At 39.2% G+C, this 27,841-nt stretch overlaps 1 protein-coding gene and 1 pseudogene across 1 annotated transcript in view; one reads left to right on the top strand and one right to left on the bottom strand.

Moving 5' to 3' along the window:
* The window catches only part of EPS8 (EGFR pathway substrate 8, signaling adaptor), a 267,467-nt gene that overhangs the window by 180,087 nt on the left and 59,539 nt on the right, over positions 1 to 27,841 (bottom strand). The gene's annotated exons all lie outside the window — the stretch shown is intronic.
* On the top strand, positions 4,305 to 6,773 carry LOC129049299 (small ribosomal subunit protein uS7m-like; annotated as a pseudogene).

Here is a 27,841-nt window from a genome sequence, read left to right on the forward strand (position 1 = left end):
TGGCACATGCCTGTAATCCCAGCTACTTGGGGGCTGAGGCAGGAGAATCACTTGAACCCAGGAGAAGGAGGTTGCAATGAGCTGAGATCCCACCACTGTACTCCAGCCTGGATGACAGAGCGAGACTCCATCTAAAAAAAAAAAAAAAAAAACAGACTCCCCAATAATGTATGAATAGAAGAAGAAATCATAATAATAAAACTTATAAATATGTAAAACAGCAAGAAAGAGAAATAAATTCTAGTATATTCTGTTAACAAAATATTCTATAGCAGTGAACATGAGGAAGCAACCACTATGTTCAGCAGTATAGATTACTCTTAGAAACTTGGAGTTGAGTGAAAAAAGTCATAGAAGATTATGCATGATAAGATATCCTTTTTAGAGAGCTCAGAAAAGCATAACTAAATGATATATTATTTAGGAGCAACACATGTTTGTTAAAAATTTGTTTGTAAACAAAGGAATGTTTATCACAAAATTCAGGATAGTAGTTACCTCTGAAAGACAGGAAAGGAATGAAATGAGGAAGCTAACACAGGTAAGTTGCAATAGTGTTGTAAGGTGAATCATAGGTGCTCATCTTAATTACTATTCTTGTCCCTCCTGGGAGAAAAATTGTGGAATTGCATACAGTAGGGAAGACCTTAATGCAGTGAGACAACCACGGCTAGGGAAAGGCTAAAAGAGATGAGACAGAATGACGGAAGAAGGACAATGGAATCGTTGCTCTAATTTGTGTTGAAAGTGCTCCAGTCATATTCTCTTATTTACCTGGACTCAGGTCATCAGAATGTCTCATTCCCTATTATCTCTGACCTTTGAATGACTGATGAGCTCTGTAGATTAAAAAAAAAAAAAAAAAACTTCTTTCTGAACAAGAGCACAGATATTCTGTTTCCAATTTTAAATGTGAAAGTTTGTTTTTATGGTTTTTATGAAAAGGTTGATTTCCTCCAGAAATTTTAATGTTCTGTATAACTGAGGGAAATTTAATTTTTGAATTTGAGAGTTATTGATCCATTTACTAGTAACAGCTGAATGTTCTTTAAAATGCAAAAGAGACATTTGTTTTATCTTTTTGAGAGAATGGTGCTGTTTGTTCTGCAGAACTGGAAATTTGCCATTTACAAACAGCACTTATCTCACTATTTACAGCTTTTTCTAATCAGATCTAGGCTTTTTATTTTCCTACTTGTGCCTAAGCAAAAAAAAAAAAAAAAAAAAAAAAAAGCAGATGAGAATGAAAAGGGAAGAAAATAAAATAACTGGGGGAAAAATCTTCAAAAAACTATCTATTTAAAATTATAGTAGAGCTTTAAAATGGAATTCCTACTATACAGTTGAAAAGAATGAGGTGGTGACATTAACTACTAGCTAGGATAGACAGCAAGATATATATTTATTAAGGTGGGGGGAGACAGCATGTTGCAATACATAATGTAGTATGAACTAACTTATGTAAAAAAGAATAACAAATAAATATAAGCCAACATTCTACCAGTATTTTTATAGGAGAGGGGTGACAGTGTAATAGGAGTCACTTTCACTATTTCAGTTAATTTATTTCTATAATTGAATTTTAAGCCATGGACCTGTATTATTTTGTAGCAGAGAAAATTTAACTTAGCAATATTTTATTATTCATTGTGGATTTTTCATGTTTCTCAATTCTTTACTCCTGCTAGATAGAACTCGGGCAGATTTTTAAAACTCCCATCCCTAATGTCCAAAGTTGCATTTTTGTATCTTTAGGATTGCTGAGCTAGAATAATCCTTAGGCTATTTAACAATTTCCCCTGGGTAAGCTCATTGGCATTGCAAACACAGACACTGTTTCCTTTAGTTGGCACCCAAACTTTCTTCTTCCTTAACAGCAGAATCCTCAGCAGGGAAAATAAAACGAAAGAAAACTCCTATTACGAATTTGGAAAGTTTTAAAATGCAAATTCACATTTATCAATAGCTATCTCACTGAGATCACTTGTACTCAAGGTAATTCCAACAACCTTAAAGATCATTTTCCTGATCACAGCACAGAAATCCCAGTTTTGTTTTTGCTTTGTTTTTTTTAATCAAAAATTCATTGGTTGCTAAGAAATCCCAATTTGGGCAAGGCAAGAGCAAATATATCCCACAGATTTCAAATGTAACTTCATCTTAAAGGACTCAGAAACACATACACAACCCCCAACACACACACACAGAAAGAAAGAGAGAATCTCTAAAGTGTACTATAAACACTTGTTGGCTTTCCAAAAACACTAAGTTTCGTACCAAATGCAAAGCTTTCAAAGTATTTTCTTCACTTTATCGTATGAAGGATGCATTTCTTTCTTTCCTCTCTTCTTTCCTTCCTTCATCCTTCCTTTCTTCCTTCCTTCCTTCCCTCCTTCCCTCCCTCTTTCTTTCTTTCTTTCTTTCTTTCAGACAGAGTCTCACACTGCCACCCAGGCTGGAGTGCAGTGGCACAGTCTTGGCTCACTGCAACCTCCGCTTCCCGGGCTCAAGGGATTCTCCTGCCTCAGCCTCCCAAGTAACTGGGATTAAAAGCATATGCCACCACGCACGGCTAATTTTTGTATTTTTATCAGAGATGGGTTTTTGCCATAGTGGCCAGGCTGGTCTCGAACTCCTGACTTCAAGAGATCTACCTGCCTCGGCCTCCCAAAGTGCTGGGATTACAGGCGTGAGCCACTGCACCTGGCCAAAGGATGCATTTCTGATCTTATTAACCACACTCATCATTCTGGGCATTCATGACTGTACTACAGAGGTACACAACCCTTTAATCAAAACCCTTGCAACCAGATGTTTTTAATTTTGTAAAGGGAACATGGTACTTATACCATATATTCATCCCACCCCAAATAAGGTCTGTAATTAACACATTATTTCTGCAGCAAAACATATTCCCACAAATTAGAATGAACTTTCTAAGTTGCCTCACATCAGTTCAGATAAGATTTGCTGCCAAACAAGTACAAGACAAGTTAGGCTTTGCTACCAAATGGAATTTGAAAACAAACAAACAACCCAAACAAACAATCTTAAAAAAAAAAAATGAATCTTTTGATTTGACACTGCAGATAAGTCACTGTGCACTTATGTAACAGTGACTAAAAGGGTGCCTGAGTTGTTTTATCTTGGATGTAGAGGTCATGGCTATCATTTTGAGGACTCGAGGTCTGCTTCTCTAAGTCTTCCTGCCTCTATGCAATCTGGCATCCTCCCGTCTGTTTTGTTGCTGTGATTTCCTCTACCACCTTTCCTGTCCTGTTAATTTATTACTTTTAATCTGCTGTGACTTAATGAAATAGATACCAACATTATAATTATGTATGAAATTAGAGTAAGTAGGTTTTACATCAGAAGGCCAAAAATTGTTTTATAATAAGGTATATAAACTTTGCTCCTATTCATGATAAAAGCTATTTTAACAATTTAGAGGCTTTTTTGTTTGCTAGTGATTCGCACCTGTATTTGCAATTTTTGAGATACTTATCTTTAAAAAAACCCGCCAATCCCCACTCTGAGAAACAAAGAGAGAGATACATTGTCTCATTTTATAGATGTCATCTATTTTCAGGATCTGACATCTTATAAAACCATATTATTATAACATATGCGTATATGACATTTTGGTCATCGAAAAATAAGCTAAAGTTTAAAACTTATTCACTCTAGCACAAAAAAGATTATGACGATAGTGAAGTATTTGTAAAATATTAAAAGTAGAATCTCAGCATGACTTTTGTAAACAAAAACAGTCAATTGCCGATATTTTTATTATCGCTCAACTTGCAAGTCCTTCCATATTCTGCCCCTGCCTTCTGCATTTATCTTCCTTTATTACTGCTGTCAGTATGAGCCTTCCCACAGCTCCAACATGTAGAGCCCTTCAGCGGCAATGCCCACACAGCCATACTTATCACTGCAACACATAAGAAATCTGAGGAGGCCGGGGGCAGTGGCTCATGCCTGTAATCCCAGCACTTTGGGAGGCCGAGGCGGGCGGATCACGAGGTCAAGAGATGGAGACCATCCTGGCTAACACGGTGAAACCCCGTCTCTACTAAAAAAATACAAAAAATTAGCTGGGCGTGGTGGTGGGCGCCTGTAGTCCCAGCTACTCGGGAGGCTGAGGCAGGAGAATGGCGTGAACCTGGGAGGCGGAGCTTGCAGTGAGCCGAGATCGCGCCACTGCACTCCAGCCTGGGAGACGGAGGGAGACGGAGCAAGACTCCGTCTCAAAAAAAAAAAAAAAGAAAAAAAGAAATCTGAGGAGGAGTAGAGGGTCACAAATGGAAATCAACAGAGGAATGTCCAAGATTCAAGGTTCCCGGAGGGAAGTAGCCAAAGCTGGTCAAACATCAATACCAAGTGTTAGAGAGAGGTAATGAAAGCCCTACTCCAGAAGAGTACCGGGAGAAGTAAGAACAAAGAAACCCAATCAGGTGACTCAAGCATAAGAAAGCATCTTGAGGGCCTCTGACTCACCCATTTAGCAAAGGTCCAAGTACCTGCCAAGCACAGGGATGGGCCCTGGGGATACAAAAAAAAAGGTACAAAATGGTCCCCACCCTTCAGGGCATGCAGTGTTGTTAGCAATTAGACAAGCATAAACAAATAACGACAACCATATACCATGTCATACCAGTACAATTTAATACTAGGCGCTACCTGAGCACAGGGAAATGAGTGCCTGACGCTGCTGTGCAAAACCAGCAGTGACATCACAGAGACTTGCTGTGCTTCCTTTCACTGAATGGCTTCCAACTTCCACGCTGCTCCTCCAGCGCTCTGACATGCATCCGCCACAGCGCCTTAGCACTTGCTCTTCCCTTGCCCTAGAGCACTCTTCTTCCAGATTGCTAGATGGCTCACTCACTTCATTCAGTTCTCAGCTCAAGTGCTACCTCATCAGAAAAGATTTCTCTGACGAACCACCCTATTTAAACTATACTCCTACCCTTCCTAAACCCACACACACACGCACAGACTCACTCACTCTCTCTCTCTCCCTATTGCGTTACATTTCTTTTTTATCACAGCACCTGTCACAATCTGAAGATCTCGTTCAATTATCTATTGTCTGTTTCCCTCATGTAAATTCTGTGAGAGCAGGGATATCTGTCAGTTTTGTTTATTGCTATATATCCCCAGTGCTGGGCAGAGTTTAATGAATGAATAAGGAGAAATTTGAGCTGAGTTATGAAGAACATGTAGCAGTTTATCAAGGGAATGGGCAGGAGGTGGAGGCAGGAACACAGAATGTACATAGGCACAAATAACAAGGAGTCAAGGCACTGTTAAAGGAACTTAAAGAGGGAAATAAAATAATCTGTTCCTGGCACACAGTGTGTTTATATTACATGTTATTAAATAAATGAGTGAATGAGTGAATAAATGGTTGAATTAATAAACAGAGTTGTGCTTTAGAAAGTGTGTAAGGGGGCCGGGCATGGTGGCTCACGCCTGTAATCCCAGCACTTTGGGAGGCCGAGGCAGGAGGATCACGAGGTCAGGAAATCGAGATCATCCTGGCTAACATGGTGAAACCCCGTCTCTACTAAAAATACAAGAAATTAGCCAGGCATGGTGGCGGGCGCCTGTAGTCCCAGCTACTCGGGAGGCTGAGGCAGGAGAATGGCAGGAAGCCGGGAGGTGGAGCTTGCAGTGAGCCAAGATCGCATCACTGCATTCCAGCCTGGGTGACAGAGTGAGACTTGGTCTCAGAAAAAGAAAGTGTGTAAGAGGGCAGGCCTGGCACTGGATTTGCAGCAGACTGTCTTGCAGCTTCTAGGGCTAACCCAAGTGAGGTGGAGCTGCTAGGGTCCTGAATTCAGAGATCCCTTGATTGACAAGGAACATTATGGCAAGCCAGTGGCTGAAGTAACTGAGGAGGAGAAGAATGATCAGGAACTCAAGGAGACTCAGCTCATCAAAGCTGCTCCAACAATGACAACGAGCTCTGTGTTTGAAGACCCCACAATCAGTAAATTCACCAACATGATGATGAAGGGAGAAAACAAAGTACTAGCCAGATCCTGCATGACTCAGGTTCTGGAAGCTATGAGAAGTACCATGATGCTTCTGCAGGGGAACAGGAAACCACTGAACACAACCCCTACACCAGAGGTCCCCAACCGTTTTGGCACCAGAAACTGGTTTCCACAGAGAGGGGAGAGGGGGTTGATGGGAGAGGGGTGGAAGGGATTGATGATTTCATCAGGCATTGCATTCTCATAAGGAGTGTGCAACCTAGATCCCCGCATGTGCAGTTCACAATAGGGTTCGAGCTCCTATGAGAATCTAATGTTGCTGCTGATCTGACAGGAGGTGAAGCTCAGACAGTAATGCTGGCTTTCTCACCTTGCTTGCCCGCCACTCACCTCCTGCTGTGTGGCCTGGTTTCTAACAGGCCATGAACCTTACCATGGGTCCGTGGCCTGGGGGTTGGGAACTCCTGCCCTACACCATCTTCCACTAAGCAGTGAAAAACTATGAGCCTGTGATTGGGCTGATACCCATCCTCAAGGGAGGCCATTTCTCCTGGATCCCTGGATCCCTACCCTACCAATGTCACCACTTCCTGGCCATAAAGTGGATGATCACTAAGTGGCACCAGGGGATGCTGATGCCAGCCAGAGAAGCTGTCGCATGGGCTGCTGGAGGCTTTTTGCAACCAGGGCCCCGTGATCAAGAGGAAGCATGACATGCACAAGATGGTCGAGGCCAACCACGCCCTGGCCCACTACTGCTGGTGGTAGAGATTCCAGAAGGAGCTCAGGGCCCTCCACTGCAAGAAATACTGTGAGCCACTGCCACTTCAAAAAATAGCTGTGGGTTAAGGATGTAGTTCCTTTTTAAGGGCCGGCAGGCCTCATGAGAAGGATGGAGCAGCATATTTATTGCCTGGTAATCCTTCTTTCTTTGAGGCTAAAATTTGCTCTCTCTCTCTGTCCCCCTCTCCCTGTAAAGAGAGAGCACATTGTCTTGGAAACGTCATGCAAGAAACTTAGGACCCAGGCTTCTCTTCCCTCAGCTTGGGATGGACCTTTGGATGATATAAAAGGAAGCAGTTTTAGGTATTAGAAAAGATTTTGGACATTTGGATGATATAAAAGGAAGCGGTTTTAGGTATTAGAAAAGATTTATTAGAAAATTCTCACACTGAACTGGTATACCATGTGGTACAGTACTACCATTCACTAAAACTGTCTGGAGGAGGAAAAAAGAAAGTGTGTAGGATAGATTGATGGAATGGAAGATAGGAAGTAGAGAAATCTCAAAGGCTAGTCTTCTATAAAGAGAAAAATCAGGCTCCAAAATGGCCTTAGCCCCTTCCCCCCCACAACCCCACAGAAAACCAAAAACAAATATATAGTGCTGAGATTATCACTAGCAATATACAGAACTCAAATATGAGGAGGAGATAGTTCCCGAGACCACAGAAAAGTGAAACAACTTTGAGCAGAGAGTAAGAAAATCAGACTTCCATATCCAGCACATGCTTCCTCCTTCCTGGCACCAAAATTGTGGAAAACTTCCCTTACTCATGGTTTCTACACTGGCAAAAGTGAGATGAAGGTGGGCAACAAGCTCCTCTACCTTCTTGGGTTCCCTAGCAGGAAACCTGTCCCTGCCTCAAACCACAGGAAGCATACCAGGTGCTGTAGGTAGAAATATCCCTGAGGGCTGCCAGACACAAGGAAAGGAAATGGAACTACCATCCCCAGCCCTGGACACCCTGCTCTGTAACTTGGCCAAAGAAAATGCCAAGGCTGGGTGCAGTGGCTCATGCCTGTAATCCCAGCACTTTGGGAGGCCGAGGCAGGCGGATCATGAGGTCAGGAGATCGAGACCATCCTGGCTAACATGGTGAAACCCCGTCTCTACTAAAAATACAAAAAAAAAAAAAAAAAAAATTAGCTGGGCGTGGTGGCACGCGCCTGTAGTCCTAGCTACTCAGGAGGCTGAGGCAGGAGAATGGCATGAACCCAGGAGGCGGAGTTTGCAGTGAGCCGAGATTGCACCACTGCACTCCAGCCTGGGCAACAGAGCGAGAATTTGTCTCAAAAAAAAAAAGAAGGAAATACCAAATCAGAGTGTCCAATCAGCAGCACCATGCAACAGGAGGTACATTCCGCAGGGTGGTCCCCCTAGGCACAAACCCCTAACCATCCTTTCCATATTAATAGGATATCCTCTTTCAGACCTCCCTCATTAAAGACAGGCTATGTGAAAGTATACAGTCAAAGAATTAAGAAGAAAAAAGAGTGAAAAGGAACAAAGATCACCCACAGGATACAGAAAATTACCTCGACAGACCAAATCCTGGAATTATTGGTGTTCTAGGAACAAAAAACAAATAAAGGGGTCATTTCAGCAAGAAGATATAACAATTTTATAACATTTATATATCAGTGCACCCAACACCAGAGCTCCCAAGTATATAAAGCAAACATTAATAGATGAAAAAGGAGATATAGACTGCAATACAATAAAAGTAGGGGATTTTACTCTCCATTCTCAGTAATGGACAGATTATTCACACAGAAAATCAACAGAGTTAAACTACACACAAGACCAAATAGGCCTAATTGATATTTACAGAGCATTTCATCCAACTGCTGCAGAATACACATACTTTTCATCAGCATATGGAACATTCTCCAGAATAGACTATATCTCATGCCAGAAAACAAGTTTCAACTAATTCAAACAAGTAGAAATCATATCAAGTATCTTTTCTGACCACAATGAAATAAAACTAGAAATCAATAAAAAGAGAAACGTCAGGGAATACACAGACACATGAAAATCAAACAACATTCTCCTGAATGACCAGTGGGTCAGTGAAGAAATTAAGGGGAAAATTTAAAAGTTTCTTGAAACAAATGAAAATGGAAATACAACATACCAAAATCGATGGGATACAACAAAAGCAGCAATAAAACGGAAATTTATTGCAATAAATGCCTATATCAAAATTGTAGAAAGACTTCAAATAAACAATCTAAATATACACCTCAAGGAAGTAGAAAAGCAAGAACAAACCAAACCAAAATTAATAGAAGGAAAGAAATATAAAGGTCAGAGCAGAAATAAATGAAATTGAGACAAAAAAATACAAAAAATCAATGAAACAGAAATATGATGTTTTGAAAAGACAAACAAAATCAACAAACTTTTGGCTAGACTAAGAAAAAAGGGCCAGGCGCGGTAGCTCACACCTGTAATCCCAGGACTTTGGAAGGCCGAGGCAGGCAAATCACAAGGTCAGGAGATCGAGACCATCCTGGCCAACATGGTGAAATCCCATCTCTATAAAAATACAAAAAATTAGCTGGGCGTGATGGAGCGCACCTGTAGTCCCAACTACTCAGGAGGCTGAGGCAGGGGAATTGCTTGAACCTGGGAGGCAGAGGTTGCAGGGAGCCAAGATTATGCCACTGCACTCCAGCCTGGCGACAGAGCAAGACTCAGTCTCAAAAAAGAAAAGAAAAAGGAAAAAGAAAAAAAGAGAGAAGACCAAAGAAATAAAATCAGAAATAAACAAGGAGACATAACAACTAAGACCACAGAAATGCAAAGAATTAGAGATGATTATGAGCAACTACTTGCCAACAAGTTGTAAAACCTAAAAGAAATGAATAAATTCCTAGGCACATAATACCTATCAAGATTGAACCACGAAGAAATAGAAAAATAATGAAGGCCTGAACTAAAAACATGAGAATAGAGAAGAGAGATCACATTTGAGAAGCAAGCCAAATTGTCATATGATTGATGTGGAGGAGTCAAAGAGGAAAGAGGATTCTGATATGGGTGTCCAGATGGGTGGTAGTGCCATTGGCTACAGGGTAAAACCAGGCAAGGGGACTGCAGTGGGGTGATAATCCATTCTGTGTTGGAGATCTTGGGATTGAAGTGCCTTTTTAACAGGTGAAGACAACTAATATGTAGCGTAAAGTGTAGGCCTAGGAGTATAGTCAAGACAGAAGAGAGATTTGATATAGCATGGATGTCTTCATCTTCAGAATGTTCTATTAGAATAGGAAGACAAAGTGTAAGGACCATTTAAGAAATCAAGAGGCAGAAAGAAGAAAAGGAGCCTCCACAGAAAACTGAGAAGCAGCAGCTACTAGGGTGATAAGATGAAAACTATGGGTTCAAGCCCCATGAAAACATGCAGTGTGCTGTCTAGCTCACTAGTCCCAGTGCCCTGGCCCATAGGACAGACTCAAATACATAGGAAAACTGAACCAAGTAAAGCAGGGAAGAGGGAGGGATGGAAGGGAGTTTGGAAGGAGTGAACTGGTTAACAGTAAAACTACAAATGTAGCAAGAAAGATAGTGATAGCTAAGTATTCAAAATACAAGTTATTTCATTTTATTTATTTTTGTTTGTTTTAATTTTTTTGTTTGTTTGTTTTTTTGAGATGGAGTTTTGTTCTTGTTGCCCAGGCTGGAGTACAATGGCGCGATCTCAGCTCACCACAACTTCTGCCTCCTGAGTTCAAGCGATTCTCCTGCCTCAGCCTCCCGAGTAGCCAGAATTACAGGCATGCACCACCATGCCTGGCTAATATTTTGTATTTTTAGTAGAGACGGGGTTTCTCCATGTTGTCCAGGCTGATCTCGAACTCCTGACCTCAGGTGATCCGCCCTCCTCGGCCTCCCAAAGTGCTGGGATTACAGGCATAAGCCACCGTGCCCAGCCTTTTTTATTTATTTTTTGAGACAGGCTCTTCCTCTGTCACCCAGGCTGGAGTGCAGTGGCACGATGATAGTTCACTGCAAGCTCAAACCCTTGGGCTCAAGAGACCCTCTTGCCTCAGCCTCTCAAAGTGCTGGGATTACAGGTGTGAGCCACCACACCCAGTCCAAAATGTATTTTAGTAACATGCCAGACACTGTTTTGACCGGGTTACATAGCTTAATTTAGTCAATTCTTATGAAGATCCTGTAAAGTAAGGATTATTATTATCCCCACTTTACAGATGAGAAAATGAGGCACAGAGAGGTGAAGTTGCCTAAGGTGACACAGGAAATCAATGAGAGAGGCAAGATTGAAACCCAACTGTCCTGCTTCAAAGCCAACATTTATTTGCACAGATGGAAGAGTGTGCTTTGTGAGAATTTAAGTGTGGGCAATTTCAATAGAGTGGCAGCTTTGTGGCCTGGGAAGGTGAAAGGAAGGTGGAGAAGTGGAGAGAACAAAGGTAAACTGCTGTTGCAAGGAGCTTAGCTAGGAAGAGAGGATAGACTAGTAGCTGGAAGGGAACATAGGAGTGACAGAAGCTGTTTTGTGTTTTTAATGAGCAAGTCTGGAGCATGTGGGCTCGATAGATTCTGTTTACATTACACTGTAGAATTTGCTCAAGGAAAACGAGGGGGTTGGATAAAAAGACAGATTCCTTCCAGCTTTGAGTCTACTATTCCACAACTTTGAAATTCTTTCTCAGTGAAGCCAGATGGAAGATTTTACTTGATAAAATTAGTTGGAAAAAATCATTTACTACACTTTTAAAGAGGTATTTAAATAGAAACCCAAAGACCTATTTATTCTAATATCGTTTTAATTCATGAGCTTTTAATGTTTTCCCAAGCTGCTCTGTGACATTTCTTGGCCTAAAGAGAAATCTAAAGTTTTTATTGTCTTTAGATTTCGCCTAATGACATGTTTCTGCTTTCCTGTCTAAGGTTAGGAAAGAAAGAGTCAAGGTCATCTTGGGTTCATATTCTTTTTCTCCACTGCCTTTTCCTTTCTGTCCTCTGCCCCTCTTTCCACACAAAGAAAAAAAAGTAAGTGCAGGCAGTTATAAAAAAAGCCATGTTTCTTTCACAATACATATTAAACTAATGTAATCACTCGTGTAGGTGTTTTCTGCAATCTTCTGTCTACTAAATATCCCTTGAAACACTTCAGCTTTCTTCGAACCTGGTATCTTTCACTTATGCTAAACTTTTTCTTTTCTCCTTCTCTTCCTATGAGCAAGAGAGAAGGATAGACTAGTAACTGGATAGACTAATAGCAGTGTATGCATGTCAATCCCAGAAATTACCCCAGAGCCTCATTTTATCTCTACATCACTGCACAAGGCCCTTTCTCAGCACACCTGCTTCAATTATACGTATTCCTATTTTTTTCATACTTTTTGCACTTTTCTATCTCCAGTTGCTCCTTTTCCTATCCATACCTCAGTTTTCAATTATCCCCTAGTAGGGCTATAAGAAGGGGAGAGATGGCTGCAAAAAATATAGAACTCATTTTTTCCAGCTTTCAGATGTGTTTTGGCACCTACCAAAATTGGTATATCCCCAGTTTTGGAAATTCACTATACTTCAAACAAAGTAACATTACACCTGGAAGACAGGTCTCAAAAAGAATTAGAGAGCTATTCACTTAGCAAATCTTTGCTCCTTGCTCATTTCTATTCTGGGCACTCCTCCATACAATGGATGAATAGCATTATCTCTCAGACAAATGCAAATAATCTTCATAGAGAGATCTTTATGTTTTTCTCTAAAGTATGGTATCTTTCTAGCTCGCAATTCCCTGGAGCCAGGTGATAATTAAAGAGTTTCAGGTTCAAAGGCGTTCTCTCTGAAATTCCTGATGAGCTAGCTTCAGACAAGAATGAGAGTAAACAGAGATGGTGATGATATCATAAGTGGATCAGGTTATAATGTTAATAAGTTGGAAATGAAATGTGGCTGCTAGTATCAATAATTGACTTAATTCACATTTTCCCTGACACATGTAAATCCAAATCCCAGCATTCATAATTGTAGTTACCATATTTTGGCAGGCATATGTACCAAGCTGAGATGAACAGAGCACAAATAATCTCTGTCAGTACTGTAGCCTACACCACAGTAGCACCTCATTATAAAGAGATCTAAAACATTTTGTGACAGCAGGCAATCCTTCTCTAGAAATAATAGCAGAAATCTCAACATCTCTAAATCTAAATAATGTTTTGCACCCTTTATCTTTACAGGACAGGCTTTTAAAACTAGAAAATATTTTAGAATACTCAGCATCTGGGACAATCTAAGTACTTCTCTATATAATTGAGCAACATTTTCAAATATTGACCATCCTGATGGTTCCAAAACATGTAATTAGCTTAATCAAGTATACTTTCCTCCATCTTACTCTTGGTAAAACATATTTTTACATTATTTAATACAATTAAAAAGCCATTCTTTTTTCTATTTCTCCTTTTTTTTTTTTTTTTGAGACGGAGTCTCGCTCTGTCGCCCAGGCAGGAGTGCAGTGGCGCGATCTCGGCTCACTGCAAGCTCCGCCTCCCGGGTTCACACCGTTCTCCTGCCTCAGCCTCCTGAGTAGCTGGGACTACAGGCACCCGCCACCACGCCCGGCTAATATTTTGTATTTTTAGTAGAGATGGAGTTTCACCGTGTTAGCCAGGATGGTCTCGATCTCTTGACCTCGTGATCCGCCCACCTCGGCCTCCCAAAGTGCTGGGATTACAGGCGTGAGCCACTGCGCCTGGCTATTTCTCCTTATTTTTATTTTTTTCTTAATCAAGAATGCTGAAAATCTAATTTTTAAACCATGACAATTTTCCATTGGAAAGTCTTCAATTTTTAGGATATGGACCATTTTAGCTTAAAACAATTAATTGGCAAATGACCGATGCAAATGCTTTTTATTAAAATTTTACTTCTATTTTTAACAAGGGCTAAAAAAAACTAGAATATGTGCTTTATACCATGTAATAGTTAAAATTCTTCTGTATGTGAGAATGTGAAAGTCTTCTGTAAAAGGAAACATTTTCCCTAAATGAGTTTTTGAATGAATCAATTTCCTCTATTCCTGGTCACAACAGTTTCTGAGTTTTTGACAAGTCTTGTCTCCTAGGGTTTCTGATACTCTTTCCAAATGTTTAGTAGGAAGAAGCTTCTCTTTGCTTCTTCTGGGAGAAAAAGCCAGAAGAACTCTCAGGCTGCAGTTCTCTCTCCTGACCTCCTGTCCTTCCTCACTCCTAGCTCCCAGAAGTCCTTCTGAAGGTTACCAACTGGCTTTAACCCAACTTTAATCTTTCAACTGAGGGCTTGGAGAGGCAACTTAGACTTTTTAAACTTTTTTCTTTTGTTTCATAAAACACAAGATTGAAAGATTATTATAAAATATTGCCTTTCGAACACCTAAATGGCCTTGGCCATGCTTACATTGGCAGAATCCACGAGAGCACTGTGGTCCCAAGGCCCTTTAAGAGGTGGGGTGTTATTTTTGAAATGGATTTGGACCATATGCAATACATATAAGAAAGTTGTGTTTTCCCGCCACAGTGGAAAACATCTGTTTTGCGAGTGGATTTGACTCTATTGCCAGAATAACTTTCCAGATGTTTTGAAACTCTAAACAACTGCTTCCTTTCTGATCTGCTCTGGCTCAAAAATTGATTTGCTAAGAAAACACATACGTCTGTGACATAAATGAAAACAATAATATTTATCTTAACTAATCCATATTATCAAAACATTTTAGACATGGCCTTGGACTAATGGTATAATATAGATTCTTTTTCTTTCTAAAACAGGCACACAGACATGTATACACATAGGCTCTTGGAAGGGAATATAGTGCAAACAGGAAAACATTCCCAATCCTCTTAGTGTAAATAACTACTGGTGGTAGACCATTTATGCTCCTGTTATTTTCTCATCTTTTTCATTGACTTAACTTAAATGACACCCTGGTAGGATATAAGCATGCCCAGCACATAGTTAAACCTCTTCCCTTTAATGACTCCTGTATAGCATGCAAAGTATTTTACATTATCTCACTTTCAGCCTTCTGTAGCGTCTGCTTTAGCTATTTCTTCCTCGTTAAGCTCTAGTCACTGTTTTGTTGTCATTGTTTTTTGTTCATTTAATGTTTACATAATTTAAAGAGATGATTTTTATTTTTTTATAATCAACTGCCAAACTATACAATATTTCTTTTTTCTGCCTCACTATACCTTGTGATTTCACTTTGTTATCTTTATCCTAACCCTGTTTGAATTTAAAACCTCTATGTTTTCGTTCCATTTATGTTTTTAACTCCTCGACTTTTCCAAATACTCAGCTTTTCCCTTTCATTCTTTACAAAGTCTTCTAGCAGATCATATTCCCATTTCCACTATGATCCAGAAATGCAAATGTTTGAAAGGCAAATTCTAAGTTGAACAGAACAAACCTATTGTGTACTAAAGTTCAATATGCATTTTCCCTTATAAACATTTCCCAACCTTTTGTATGTGTCTTCATTTTACATTATACCTGAGTTTCTAAACACCAAGAATCTGCTTTGAATATTTCTTTAGATTCTAAATTTGGTCAGTCATTTCTAATAAGCACACTTTTTTTTTCATTCATACTCTAGAATGCAGCCCACATCTTGTTCATCTTTGTATTACCAGTGCCTAAAGCAGAGAACCTGGCAGACACTCATTTACCATTTATTAAATAACTCTAACATTTTCTTGGCAGGGATTTCATGTCCCAGGCACTGTGCTAAGCATAGATTATATGCTATGTCATGTGATCCCAAGAACTCTGTGCAGTAGACATTATTATTGCCATTTTACTCTTGAGGAAACAGAAACTCTGGGAAAGAGAGAAGTAATTAATACAAATTTACATGGGTAGAAAGTTGCAAATTATTTAGTTCCAAAGATAGGCTCTTTGAATAACATGAAAAACAAACATAAACCACACAAACACTTTCTTTCCCATTTTCCTCTATCATGGTTGGTCCAAGGCAAAACTTTAAAATAGAGTAGATTTTCAGTACATCTTTCCTTTCCCCTTAATACCTAACTTTTAGTGCCCAAACCCTTTGACTTATCCTTCCAACCAAACTCAGAAGCTTCTACAGTGGACACTCCCTCCCTTATCCAGGGCCTACCTGCCATGGTCTGTATCCCCACCTATCTTTAGCCATACTAAATTCTGTTTTTTCTTTCATCAAATCTTGGGTCTTATTGCTTCGTAATACTTAAGCTTCTGAGGTTGAAAAGTTGCTTATTAGGCAAGCTTTCTTCCCCAACATTGAAAAGCTAGAAGAGTCTATAAGAATTATGTGGTCATAATTTTATGGGCAAAAAAAGTCATTGAAATGACTGTAATCAAAAGGTATGAACTTACATTAGGCTGAACAGAAGCTAAGGACAGCACCTTGGCAGGATCCTCATTGTCCACCTCCAATCAGACTTCACTGCACTAGGCTGACCTCTATTTCCTAAGAAGCCTAGCTGAAATACACAATGGCTTCAAATTTTCTTATGCAACTTCCATGTTGAAGACAGCATCAGAATTAAGTTCAATGGTAGCGTCTAAAAGTGAAAAAAGAAAGACAACTACCAGCAAACTCATTAATTATTATGTAAATCTGTTAAATTTTACACATACACACACAAACACACACACACACAAAACAAGGGTATAGTCCTTGGAAATTATGATATCTGCTTTTTGCACACTTCTGTAATATATGTATTTATTTTTTTTCAGATACAGGGTCTTGCTTTATCACCCAGGCTGGAGTGCAGTGGTCCAATCATAGCTCACTGCAGCCTCGAACTCCCACGCTCAAGAGATTCTCTCACCTCAGCCTCCTGAGTAGCTGGGACTGCAGGTGCACCACCACACTTGGGTAAGTATTTTTATTTCTTAGAGATGGGGGTCTCACTAAGTTTCCCAGGCTGGTCTTGAACTTCTGGCCACAAGCGATCCTCCTGCCTCAGCCTCCCAAATCACTGGGATTACAGGTATGAGCCACCACACCTGGCTAACAATGCAATTAAATACATTGACTTACAGCTGGGCATGGTGGCTTACCCCTGTAATCCCAGCACTTTGGGAGGCCGAGGTGGGCAGATCACTTGAGGTGAGGAGTTCGAAACTAACCTGGCCAACATGGTGAAACCCTGTTTCTACTAAAATTATAAAAATTAGCCAGGAGTGGTGGTGGGCACCTGTAATCCCTGCTACTCAAGAGGCTGAGGCAGGAGAAACGCTGAACCCAGAAGGTGGAGGCTGCAGTGAGCTGTCACACCACTGCACTCCAGCCTGGGTGACAGAGCGAGACTCCATCTCAAAAAAAATAAAAAATAAAAAAGTAAAGTAAATAAATAAATAAATACAATGACTTAATCATTAATTCAGTTAACAAATAGTTATTGAGTACATACTGTATAGAAGGCACAAAAGAGATTATAATTTATAAGGCAATATAAATCATGTTCACAAATGATTGAAATGTAAAGCATGTAAGATCATTGTCAAAAAAAGGACAAAGTATTTTGAGTGATCAGAGTAGGGAAGGATTAGGAGCAGCTAGCAGAATCAATGATTTTGACATATTAATGTTTATATTTTACCTTATATTTTACTTACAGAAATAATGACCAAAGTATTTAAACATGTGCTATTTTTTCAGGCATTGTGTAGGCAGTTTATAGCACTATTGAATCAATTAAAATTGCTTCTGGCTGTAAGTATCAAAATACTCTATTACAACTTGGTTAAACAATAGTGAGACATTTAGTTATTTCACTCAAAAAGAAGTCTGGAGGCAGGCAGTTGAAGAATAAGGGAAGTGATTTAACAATGTCATAAAGGACATAGTTTCTTTCCATCATTCCCCCTGCCAATTTTGTGATTGCGGGATGACTAGTGGACTTTCTCTAGAATCATGTATGACACATCTTCATATATATGTATAATAAAATCATGGTGAAATGAGGTACTTTCTTCAAGGGCCTCTCTCTGTTACATGAGAGGAAATCTTTTCCAAATGTCTCCAGCTAACTTCCCCAGGTCTTTTTAGCTAGACGTGGTTCACATACCCATGCCTAGAGCAATAGATGATGAATGAGGAGAGGATTGCCATAATGTAGTAACCATCACACACAATGCCTCTTCACTGTCTCCCAAGACTCCAGTTTAAATAAGCAATATGTTTGCATTGATAATGGAACTTTAAAATTATTGCTTTACATACAATTATTAAGATATTTTCTATTTGTCAGCCATGGTCAAAGTTTAGTCCCACAAAGGTCTATTAACCTTATTTTAGTGGCCAAGAATCAATAAGCATTCTACAGATAGAAATAGTGATTGATTAAAGTAAAGTTTTTTTGTTTTTCCATTGTTTAGTTTTTTTGGTTTTGAGACAGGGTTTCATTCTGTCACCCAGGATGGAGTGCAGTGTCTCCATCAAAGCTCACTATAGCCTCAACCTCCCAGGCTTAGGTGAACCTTCTATCTCAGCCTCCCCAGTAGGTGGGACTATAGGTATGTGCCACCAAGCCTGGCTAATTTTTTGTAGAGATGGGGTATTGCCACATGTTGCCCAGACTAGTCTTGAACTTCTGAGCTCAAGTAATACACCAGCCTTGTCATCCCAAAGTGCTAGGATTACAGGTGTGAGCCACTGTGTCCAGCCAAGGTCAAGCCTTGTTTAATGTCTTTGTCATTTGGTCAAATCTGTGATCCTAAAATTTTGCTGAGTCAGTTGGTTTCAGCTAGGAACTAGTGAATGAAAACTAACACATGTGAAATTATTACTGAAATGTCATAGCAGAGTTCATGGCCAGTGGAATTAAATTAATATGGCTAGCATATTTGAAAACATTGTATCTGTCAAAGTAACTCTCTGTTTGAATTTAACGTGTTAATTTCACTTCTGATATTTTCCTGGAATACAACTTTCCACTTCACTCAGAACAAACATTAAAGTAGTATGTTTATATACTATGTGTAGTATGATAAAACTGTTTTAACCATTAAAAAAGTAGAAAATCCTCGTTTTTATATCATGTGACTATTGAAATTGCAATACAAATGTTTTATTTAAGGGCTTCTTTATTTATCCTGTGATAAATCTGTCTTTCTCTCTTTTTCTTTTTTCTCTTTCTTTTCTTGTTTCTTTATGTCTCTTTCTTTCTTTTTCTTTTTTCATTCTTTCTCTTTCTTTTCTTTTTTCTTTCTCTTTTTCTTTCTTTCTCTCTCTCTCTGTCTTTTTTTTTTTTTTTGAGATGGAATCTCACTCTGTCACCCAGGCTGGAGTGCAGTGATGCAATCTTGGCTCACTGCAACCTCCACCTCCCAGGTTCAAGCAATTATCTGCCTCAGCCTCCTGAGTAACTGGGATTACAGGCGCCCACCACCATGCCTGGATAATTTCTGTATTTTCTCTTTTTTCTCTCTTCTTTGAGACAGGGTATCTCTCTGTCACCCAGGCTGGAGCACCCTAGTGCAACCAGGGTGAACCAGGGCTCGCTGCAGCTTTAACCTCCCAGACGCAAGCAATACTCTTGACTTAGCCTCCCTAGTAGCTGGGGCTACAGGTGCATGCCACCACACACAACTAAATTCTTAAATTTTTTTATAGAGATGGGGTTATGGTGCCAGGGCTTGTCTCAAATTCCTGGGCTCAAGCGATTCTCCTGCCTTCACGAGGTGTGATAACTCATGATTACAGGCATGAGCTACTACACCTGGCTTTATTGCAATATTTCTAAAATTATATTTCAGTCATCTATTATTCTATAACAAACCATCCAAAACTTACTAACTTAAAACCACAGTTTTCTAGATACTGGTGAGGTTGTGGAGAAAAAGGAATGATTACCCACTATTGGTGGGGGTGTAAATTAGTTCAACCATTGTGGAAGACAGTGTGGTGATCCCTCGAAGACCTAAAGAGAGAAATACCATTCAACCCAGCAATCCAATTGCTGGCTATATACCCAAAGGAATATAAATCATTTTATTATAAACATATATGCACGCAAATGTTCATTACAACACTATTCACAATAGCAAAGACATGGGCTCAATCTAAATGTCCATCAGTGATAGACTAGATACAGAAAATGTGGTATATATGCACCACAGAATACTATGCAGCCATAAAAAAGAACAAGATCATGTCCTTTGCAGGGACATGGATGGAGCTGGAGGCCATTATCCTCAGCAAACTAATGTAGGAACAGAAAACCAAATACCACTTGTTCTCACTCATAAGTGGGAGCTAAATATGAGAACACATAGGCACACAGAGGAGAACAACACATGCTAGGACCTGTAGGAGGGTGGAGGGAGGGAAGAGGGAGAGGATCACGAAAAAATGACTAATATCTACTAGGCTTACCACCTGGGTGATGAAATAATGTGTACAACAAACCCCCATGACACAAGTTCACCTAGGTAAAAAACCTGCACGTGTACCCCTCAACTTAAAATTTTAAACAAAATAGTTATAATTTATTTTGCTCATAAATTTACAATTTTGGAATGGTTGGGTTGGGATGGTGAGTTTCTGTTTTCCCATGGCATCTGTCGAGGCAGTTTTCTGGGACAGAATCCACTTGCAAGTTAGTTCACTTACATAGCTAGTGTCTGCTTTAACAAAGATACCACAGAATAGGTGACCTAAACAACAAGTGTTTCTTTCTCACAATTCTGGAGGCTGGAAGTCTGAGATCAGGGTACTAGCATAATTGGGTTCTTGATAAAGGCCCTCTTCCTGGACAGATGGCTGTCCTCTTGTTATATCTTTACAAGTCGGAGTGAGAGAGAGAAAGAGAGATACTGATGGGTACCTTGGCTCCTTTCCACATGAGTTTCTCCATGAGGATCTCCCCATGAGATTGCTTGAGCTTCCTCACAACATGGCAGTTGGGTTCCAGAAACAAATATTCCAATAGGAAGTTGAAACTATCAGTATTTTACAAATTGGGCCCAGGGCTTCAGCCTAGCATCAATCCTGCTATATGCTAATGGTCAAGCAGTCACACAGACTCTGCCCAGATTTAAAGCAAGTGGACATAAATTCCTTCTTTTGATAAGAGGATGAAAACTAAATGTAACCATCTTTAATCTCTATAGACTGGAAAGATGATTCATTTTTATTTTCAAGGTTCATTCCCATGGAAATTTTTCTTCTTTATTATTTAATACTGTCAAACTGTGAAGATGACGTGCTTTGTAAATAAAACTGCAATAAAAACATCACAGAGTTTTAAAAGTTTATTTTTATATCACAATAAAAATATGGCAGAGTTTTATTGTGGTTTATTTAACCACAATAAAAATATAGCAGAGTTGTAAGGTCCAAAGTTATACTTGAATCAGGATTACTTAAACTTGAGTCAGGATTCAAGTTTCATGTATAACTAATGCTTTTCTACTCAGAAAACTGGTCAGAACAAATATTGTGTCACCAGGATACAATAATGGTGTTGTATTTATTATGGTAATAAAAACAAAGTAAGAAATGTTCCTTGCTATACTTTTTAATTTTCGTTAAACATTTTTTATTGGGTAGACCATTTTTTCTTTTAAAAGGCAGTATTTTAATTCTCTTTCTGTTGAATATTCTTAAATTGTATTTTGATAATGTAGTAAAAACTTAACAAGAATAGAAACATTTTCTGTGTAGAGTTAAATGGAACACAGCACATCACTTCTGATGACAAATGAAAAATTTTATTATGTAGTGAGAGAATAGTACTAACTCAATATGAGGCATAGTGAGGTAGTTTTTAATTAGTTTTTTATTTTTATGAGGATGATGTGCTCAGATTTAATAGAAATTGAAAGATTTCATGATACAGTAAATGACAAATCTTATGGCGTTTTCTTCTATTTGCTGAAGAGGAGAATGCCACTTTATTTCTTTGATTTGTGAGAAAACTCTATGTTCTCTAGTTTTCAAAGCATCATTAATGTTGTTTGTCAGTTATTGTTCAACAACAATGTGCAAGGTTAGGCTTGAACAGTCAAAAGAATAAAATGAAAGAATAAGAAAAAAATGAGTAGGGATTGGTAGTGTCTTTCCTTCCAAGGATAAGTTATTCAGAGTTTCTGGTGCTATTAGGAGACTACTTCCTCCTTGAACGTTTTGATGATGCTATGCTTCTGGGGTTTTTCACCTGAGCTATATTTTGTCTATTCAATGGCTTCACAGTCTCTGATGGTCTCTGTCCTCCTTCTCCCTGGAGAGTGTTGGTGTTCTGCAGAGTGTTCCTCCTGGTCTTCTATTATAATTCTACATTTCCTGATCATAGTTCTCAAGATTTGTATCTCTAATCCAAACTTCTCTACTGAGTTCCACACATATAAGCCACATTGCTATCTGTATATCCTACAGGAATCTCCAACTCGTCAGCCCCAGATTAAAATCATCATCCTTCCAAAATCATTAATTAAGAGTTGCTACTCTTCACCCATATTTATTAGGTCACTAAGTCCTATCAATTCCATCTCAAAATATGTTCATGTTTGCCCCATCCTTTTCATCCTCACGACCACTAACATATTTCAGGCTTTTTGCATTTCTTCCCTAGGTTGTTACAAAGGTCTCCTTACAGGTCAAACCACATCCAGTTTCACTCTAAGCCATCCCTCAAACTGCTTCCAGACTGACTGTCCCCAAAATACAAATAAGATAATGTGACAACCATATGTAAAACATCAACCTTCATTGTTTACAGAGCAGGGTCCAATCTCTGTCATCAGATAGAATAAACTCTCCATGATACGTCTTCCTCTCTATTATCATCTCCCTCCAATTTCCTGAAAGATCCATCATATTGTTTCCTGCTCCTATACCTTCATGCATGCATACACACATAAATACACATCACATATATACATATAATGTATATGTATATAAGTGCACACACATCACATGCATACATGTAATATGTATGTATATGTACATAAGTGCACACACACACTCTTTCTAAATGGAATGACTTCCCTCTCTTTATTGGTATACAGTGTCTCTGCCAAGATCTAGTGTAAACACGACCTTCTCTTTGACGTTTTCTATTACTCTTCCACCTCTGCTGCCAGCTACACTATTACCACTCCCTACACTGTGCTGCTAAGTGTGCCTAAATCAAACATGACTTTTATTATTGCACTTACAGGATTGTATTTCTATTATCTTTTGCATGTCTGTCTTCTGTAGAAAATTACAATTCTTTTTTTTTTTTTTGAAACAGGGTCTCACTCTGTCACCCAGGCTAGAGTGCAGTGGCATGATCTCGGCTCACTGCAACCTCCACCTCCTGGATTCAAGTGATTCTCCTGCCTCAGCTTCCCGCGTAGTTGGGACTACAGGTGCATACCACCACACCCAGCTAATTTTTGTATTTTTAGTAGAGACGGGGTTTCACCATGTTGACCAGGCTGGTCTCGAACCTCTGACCTCAAAGTGATCCGCCCGCCTCGGCCTCCAGAAGTGCTGGGATTACAGACGTGAGCCACCCCACCTGGCCAAAAATTACAATTCTTTAAAGATAGGAAACACGACTTTCTTACTAGCAGCATCTAGTGGCATTACCCTCTACAAAACCTATAAATTAAGCTGTGTAGAATGAATGAAAGAAAAATATGAAGATAAACTACATTAACTATAAAATGCTTATTAATTTCTGAAATTACATTGCAAGAGTAAGAGCCACATTATACTTTGACAGAGAAAAGCCTTCAACTTCAAATATCCAGAAGAAGTAACAATTTGAAATCCAGTCACAATTTAAAAAAACAGTCTATCAGGTTTTAATACTTAATGTCAGATGCTTTCCTAGGTAACAATTAAAGCCAGAAATTTTCAGAAAACATGCATTAGAAAAAAAGGAAAATAATTGGTATTAGAACAATTGTAGAGGCAGAAAAGACTAAAAATTGTTGGTTATGATATGAAAGCTTTGATATTAGTAAAATAATAATGCAGAACAATGTGAAACACATAAAATAATACAGAAAAGGAAGAACTAACATTATATATAACAATAGTAATAATAATCACTACTATTTATTGCTTATGACATGACAGGCACCGTGTTGCAACTCTACAATCTTACCTTTCTATCCCCACAGTAATGTTGAATGTAGATATTATTATTATTTATCTCATTTTGTAGATGATGAACCTGTGTCTTAGAAGGGTTGATCAACTTAATTTACCAAGGTCACATAGTCTAGTAAGTGACAGAACCACATCTTAAATTCTGACCTGGGAACCCAAGCTCTTATCTATTACATACAAAGAGACAATTTCTTACCCATGTTTGACCATGTTTCTACAGTCTCTTACGAGGAGAAATTAAGAATCATATCAGAACCAAACTTTATAGTAATTTCGGTAGTTGGATGAGATGAAATTTTGTGACCTTGCTCTTGGGATCATAAGAGCAACAGGTTGGGAATGGTCTTTTCCCTGAAGGGAACATGCTTCCCCTGTTGATCACCTATCCACTAAATAAATCTCAGGCTCACAGGATTGGACAGCCGACATTAGATGGACATAGAAAGGAAGACATGCTTCCTTTCTCTTGGGCTAGAAAGTGGTTGATTTTTGTCTTCCAATAAAGGACACACCTGAATGGCTTTGTGGGAAGTGAGGAGCTGCCCCTGACACATAGATCTAGTCAAGGCATCTGCCTGATCAGAAATGGGGGACAAGAACAGGGATTGGTGTGATAGTTATACTTAATTCTCAGGGTTGTATCCCCTCTCCATAGTTACCCATACAGTCTGATCTCACTTCTTCTATGAGGAGTAAAAAAAAAAAAATTAGGAACAAGCCTGCGGCTTTGCTTTCAACAAAGCAAAAGAGTACAGAGCAGTACAGCTTCTCCTGGACCAGTGTGGAGGTAACAAAAGCAGTGAACAAGGGAAGGTAACTGTGCCCAGCAAGGCTGATGTTTCATGAGGGTCAGGGGCAACAGAACAGCCCAACAGATACAAAGTAGAGAAGGATGGATTCAACAAATTAATAAATGGTTCCACATACATTGATCATTGAAAGTAAATGTGATCTTATTTTTAGTTGCAGACCATTGAGGCTTAGACCTCTGGATCACATTCATCGTACTGACGCCCTGTTTTAAGATCTTCTGTGCCTCCCTACTGTCTTCAAAAGGAGGTTCAAGTTCCTGAGCATCCCACAAACAAGGCAATTCATGAACAGCCCCATTGCTAATGTCCTCTCTCACCAGCCTTCTGACACCACACAGAGGCCCTCAAATTCAAATGTACTAAATTATGAGCATTTCTCCAAATGTGGGCTTTTGTCCTCTTTTGCCTCTGAACACACGATGCTTTCTCTGTGTCTAATTCTTTTCCCCAAACTGCTTCTGCCCTAAAACTCAATTCTTTAGAGCTTAACTCAAAAGTTCCTTTTTAAAAGAGCCTTTGTGACTAGAATGCAACTTATGTGATCTCTTCAATTTCCTATTAAAATCCTAAGAAAACATATACTTTATTTATTTATTGATTTATTTATTTATTTATTTATTTGTTTGTTTATTTTTAGAGACGGAGTTTTGCTCTTCCTGCCCAAGCTGGAGTGCAATAGCGTGATCTCGGCTCACTGCAACCTCCACCTCCCGGGTTCAAGCAATTCCGCTGTCTCAGCCTCCCTGGTAGCTGGGATTACAGGTGCTCGCCACCACGCCCAGCTAACTTTTTGTATTTTTAGTAGAGACAGGGTTTCACTATGTCGGCCAGGCTGGTCTCGAACTCCTGACCTCAGGTGATCCACCCGCCTCAGCCTCCCAAAGTGCTGGAATTACAGGCGTGAGCCACCGCACCCGGCTAGAAAACTTTAGAATTGATCACTCTGTATTTTTATGCTATGTTTACAATCTGCTTCCTTTTTGCATCATGTGCTTCTAGCGTGCCTGGCCCATGGTAGGATACAATCATATTTGTTGAGTGAGTGAATGACTGGTAATTCTCTTGATCATGCACAGTAGCTGCTGTAGTCCTCAGAGATTTGCATGTGCTGTGTCTTTTGTGAGAAGTCATGTATCCTGGAGGCTGATTCTTCCTTTAATTTGCAAATTAACTTAACCAAAATTGAAATTAGTGAGGAGGGCATAAAGGACTTAAACATTCTGACAATATTTTATCTTCCTTCTTTAGCTGCAGTCATTGACGTTGTTGCTGATTCTTTCACGTATTATATTAACTAAATTGATCATTCTTAGAGCATGTTCAAATGTTTAAAATATAGATATCTTGCTTGTGGCTCCCTTTATGGCTGCTAGAGGAGGTGGATCTTTCTTTTCACTTGCTCACTGATTTTCTCACAATGGACACTTTCCTAGTGCCCCTTTATCACACATGCACACAAAAAGGTACACACAAAAAGGTCCCCTTAAACAAGGTACAGTATTTGAAATGAATGAGAGTATTTTAGGAAACAAAGGTTGGATTAATTCTCCCCATTCATACCAACTGTGACTTCGACACAGCTCTTTGTAAATAAGGGTTTCACAATCATGTGATTTCCTGGCACGCTCATCCTGTTCATGGAGAAAAAGAATGTATTGACCTGATTCTTGACCTAATAATCAAATTTCATCAAACTTTTATACAAATTTGATTTACAGCAGTCTAGAATAGAGATTGGTGCTTGCTTTTTAAACAATATATTTTTACAGAACAGACTGTTTTCGCTAGAAGTTCTGTCCCAGATTTTATGATCTCTGTCTATATATGCATATTTTTTGAGACAGGATCTCCCTCTGTCACCCAAGCTGGAGTGCAGTGGCACAATCACTGCTCACTGCAGCCTCAACCTCCCAGGCTCAACTGATCCTCCTGCCTCAGCCTTCCGGGTAGCTGGGACCAGAGGCATATGCCACCATCCCCAGCTAATTTTTTATTTTGTAGAGATTGAGTCTCCCTATGTTGCCCAGGCTGGCTCAAACTCCCGGACTCAAGCAATCCTCCCCCTCGGCCTCCCAAAGTAATGGGATTCGAGGCATGAGCCACTGCAACTGGCTTGATCTTTCCATTTTTAATTATTGGGGGAGAGCACCCACTAGCCTCTTTGTCTCACTGTGTTCCAATTCTACTATTCTGCTAGTATTTCATTGCATAAAAATGATTATGAAAAATGACTCATTAATGAGGTTGACAACCTTATACACTCCTTCCTTATAATTGTGGAATGGAAGTTTTGTGTTTTTATGTAGTTACATTAACAATCTACTAACTACTTTACCACTGATTTTGTATTCTTCTCACTTCATGGTCTGTGCATTTTTTGCCAAATATATGTCCGAAAAAGTATTAAAAATATTATTCTTTTTTCAACACTCACCCAAGTCAATGTTAACAGGCTGTATATGCCATCAGCCCCCATACCAAGATTTCATTTGCAACAGTTGTTTAAATTATTTTTTAATTATAAAATATTTCATACATTTAAAGAGGGATAGAGATAATTAGCAAATGGAATGCTCAACACCATTAGTCATCAGAGAAAGGCAAATCAAAACCACAATGAGGTACCATTTCACGCTCAATAGGATGGCTTTAATTAGAAAAGACAGACAATAACAAGTGTTGGTCAGGATGTGAAGAAATTAGACCCCTCACACATTGCTTGTGAGAATGTAAAATAACGCATCTGCTTTGGAAAAGTTTGGCAGGTCCTCTAGGTTGCATGTGGAATTTCCATATGACCTACCTATTCCACTCCTAAGTAATGTAAACATATGTTCACATAAGAACTTGTACACAAATGCTCATAGCAGCATCATTCATAATGGCCAAAAGCAAAACAATCCAAATGTTCATCAACTGATGAATGAATAAACAAAATGTAATATACCCCAAAATGGAATATTATTTTGTCACAAAAAGGAATGAAGCACTGATATATGCCACAACAGAAATGAAACATTGAAAACATCATGCTAGGTGAAAAAAAGCCAATCACAAAAGACTACATATGTATGATTCCTTTTATATGAAATGTCCAGAATAGGTCAATCTATAG

Source organism: Pongo abelii, chromosome 10 (assembly GCF_028885655.2).
Source record: "Pongo abelii isolate AG06213 chromosome 10, NHGRI_mPonAbe1-v2.0_pri, whole genome shotgun sequence".
Lineage (NCBI taxonomy): Eukaryota > Metazoa > Chordata > Mammalia > Primates > Hominidae > Pongo > Pongo abelii.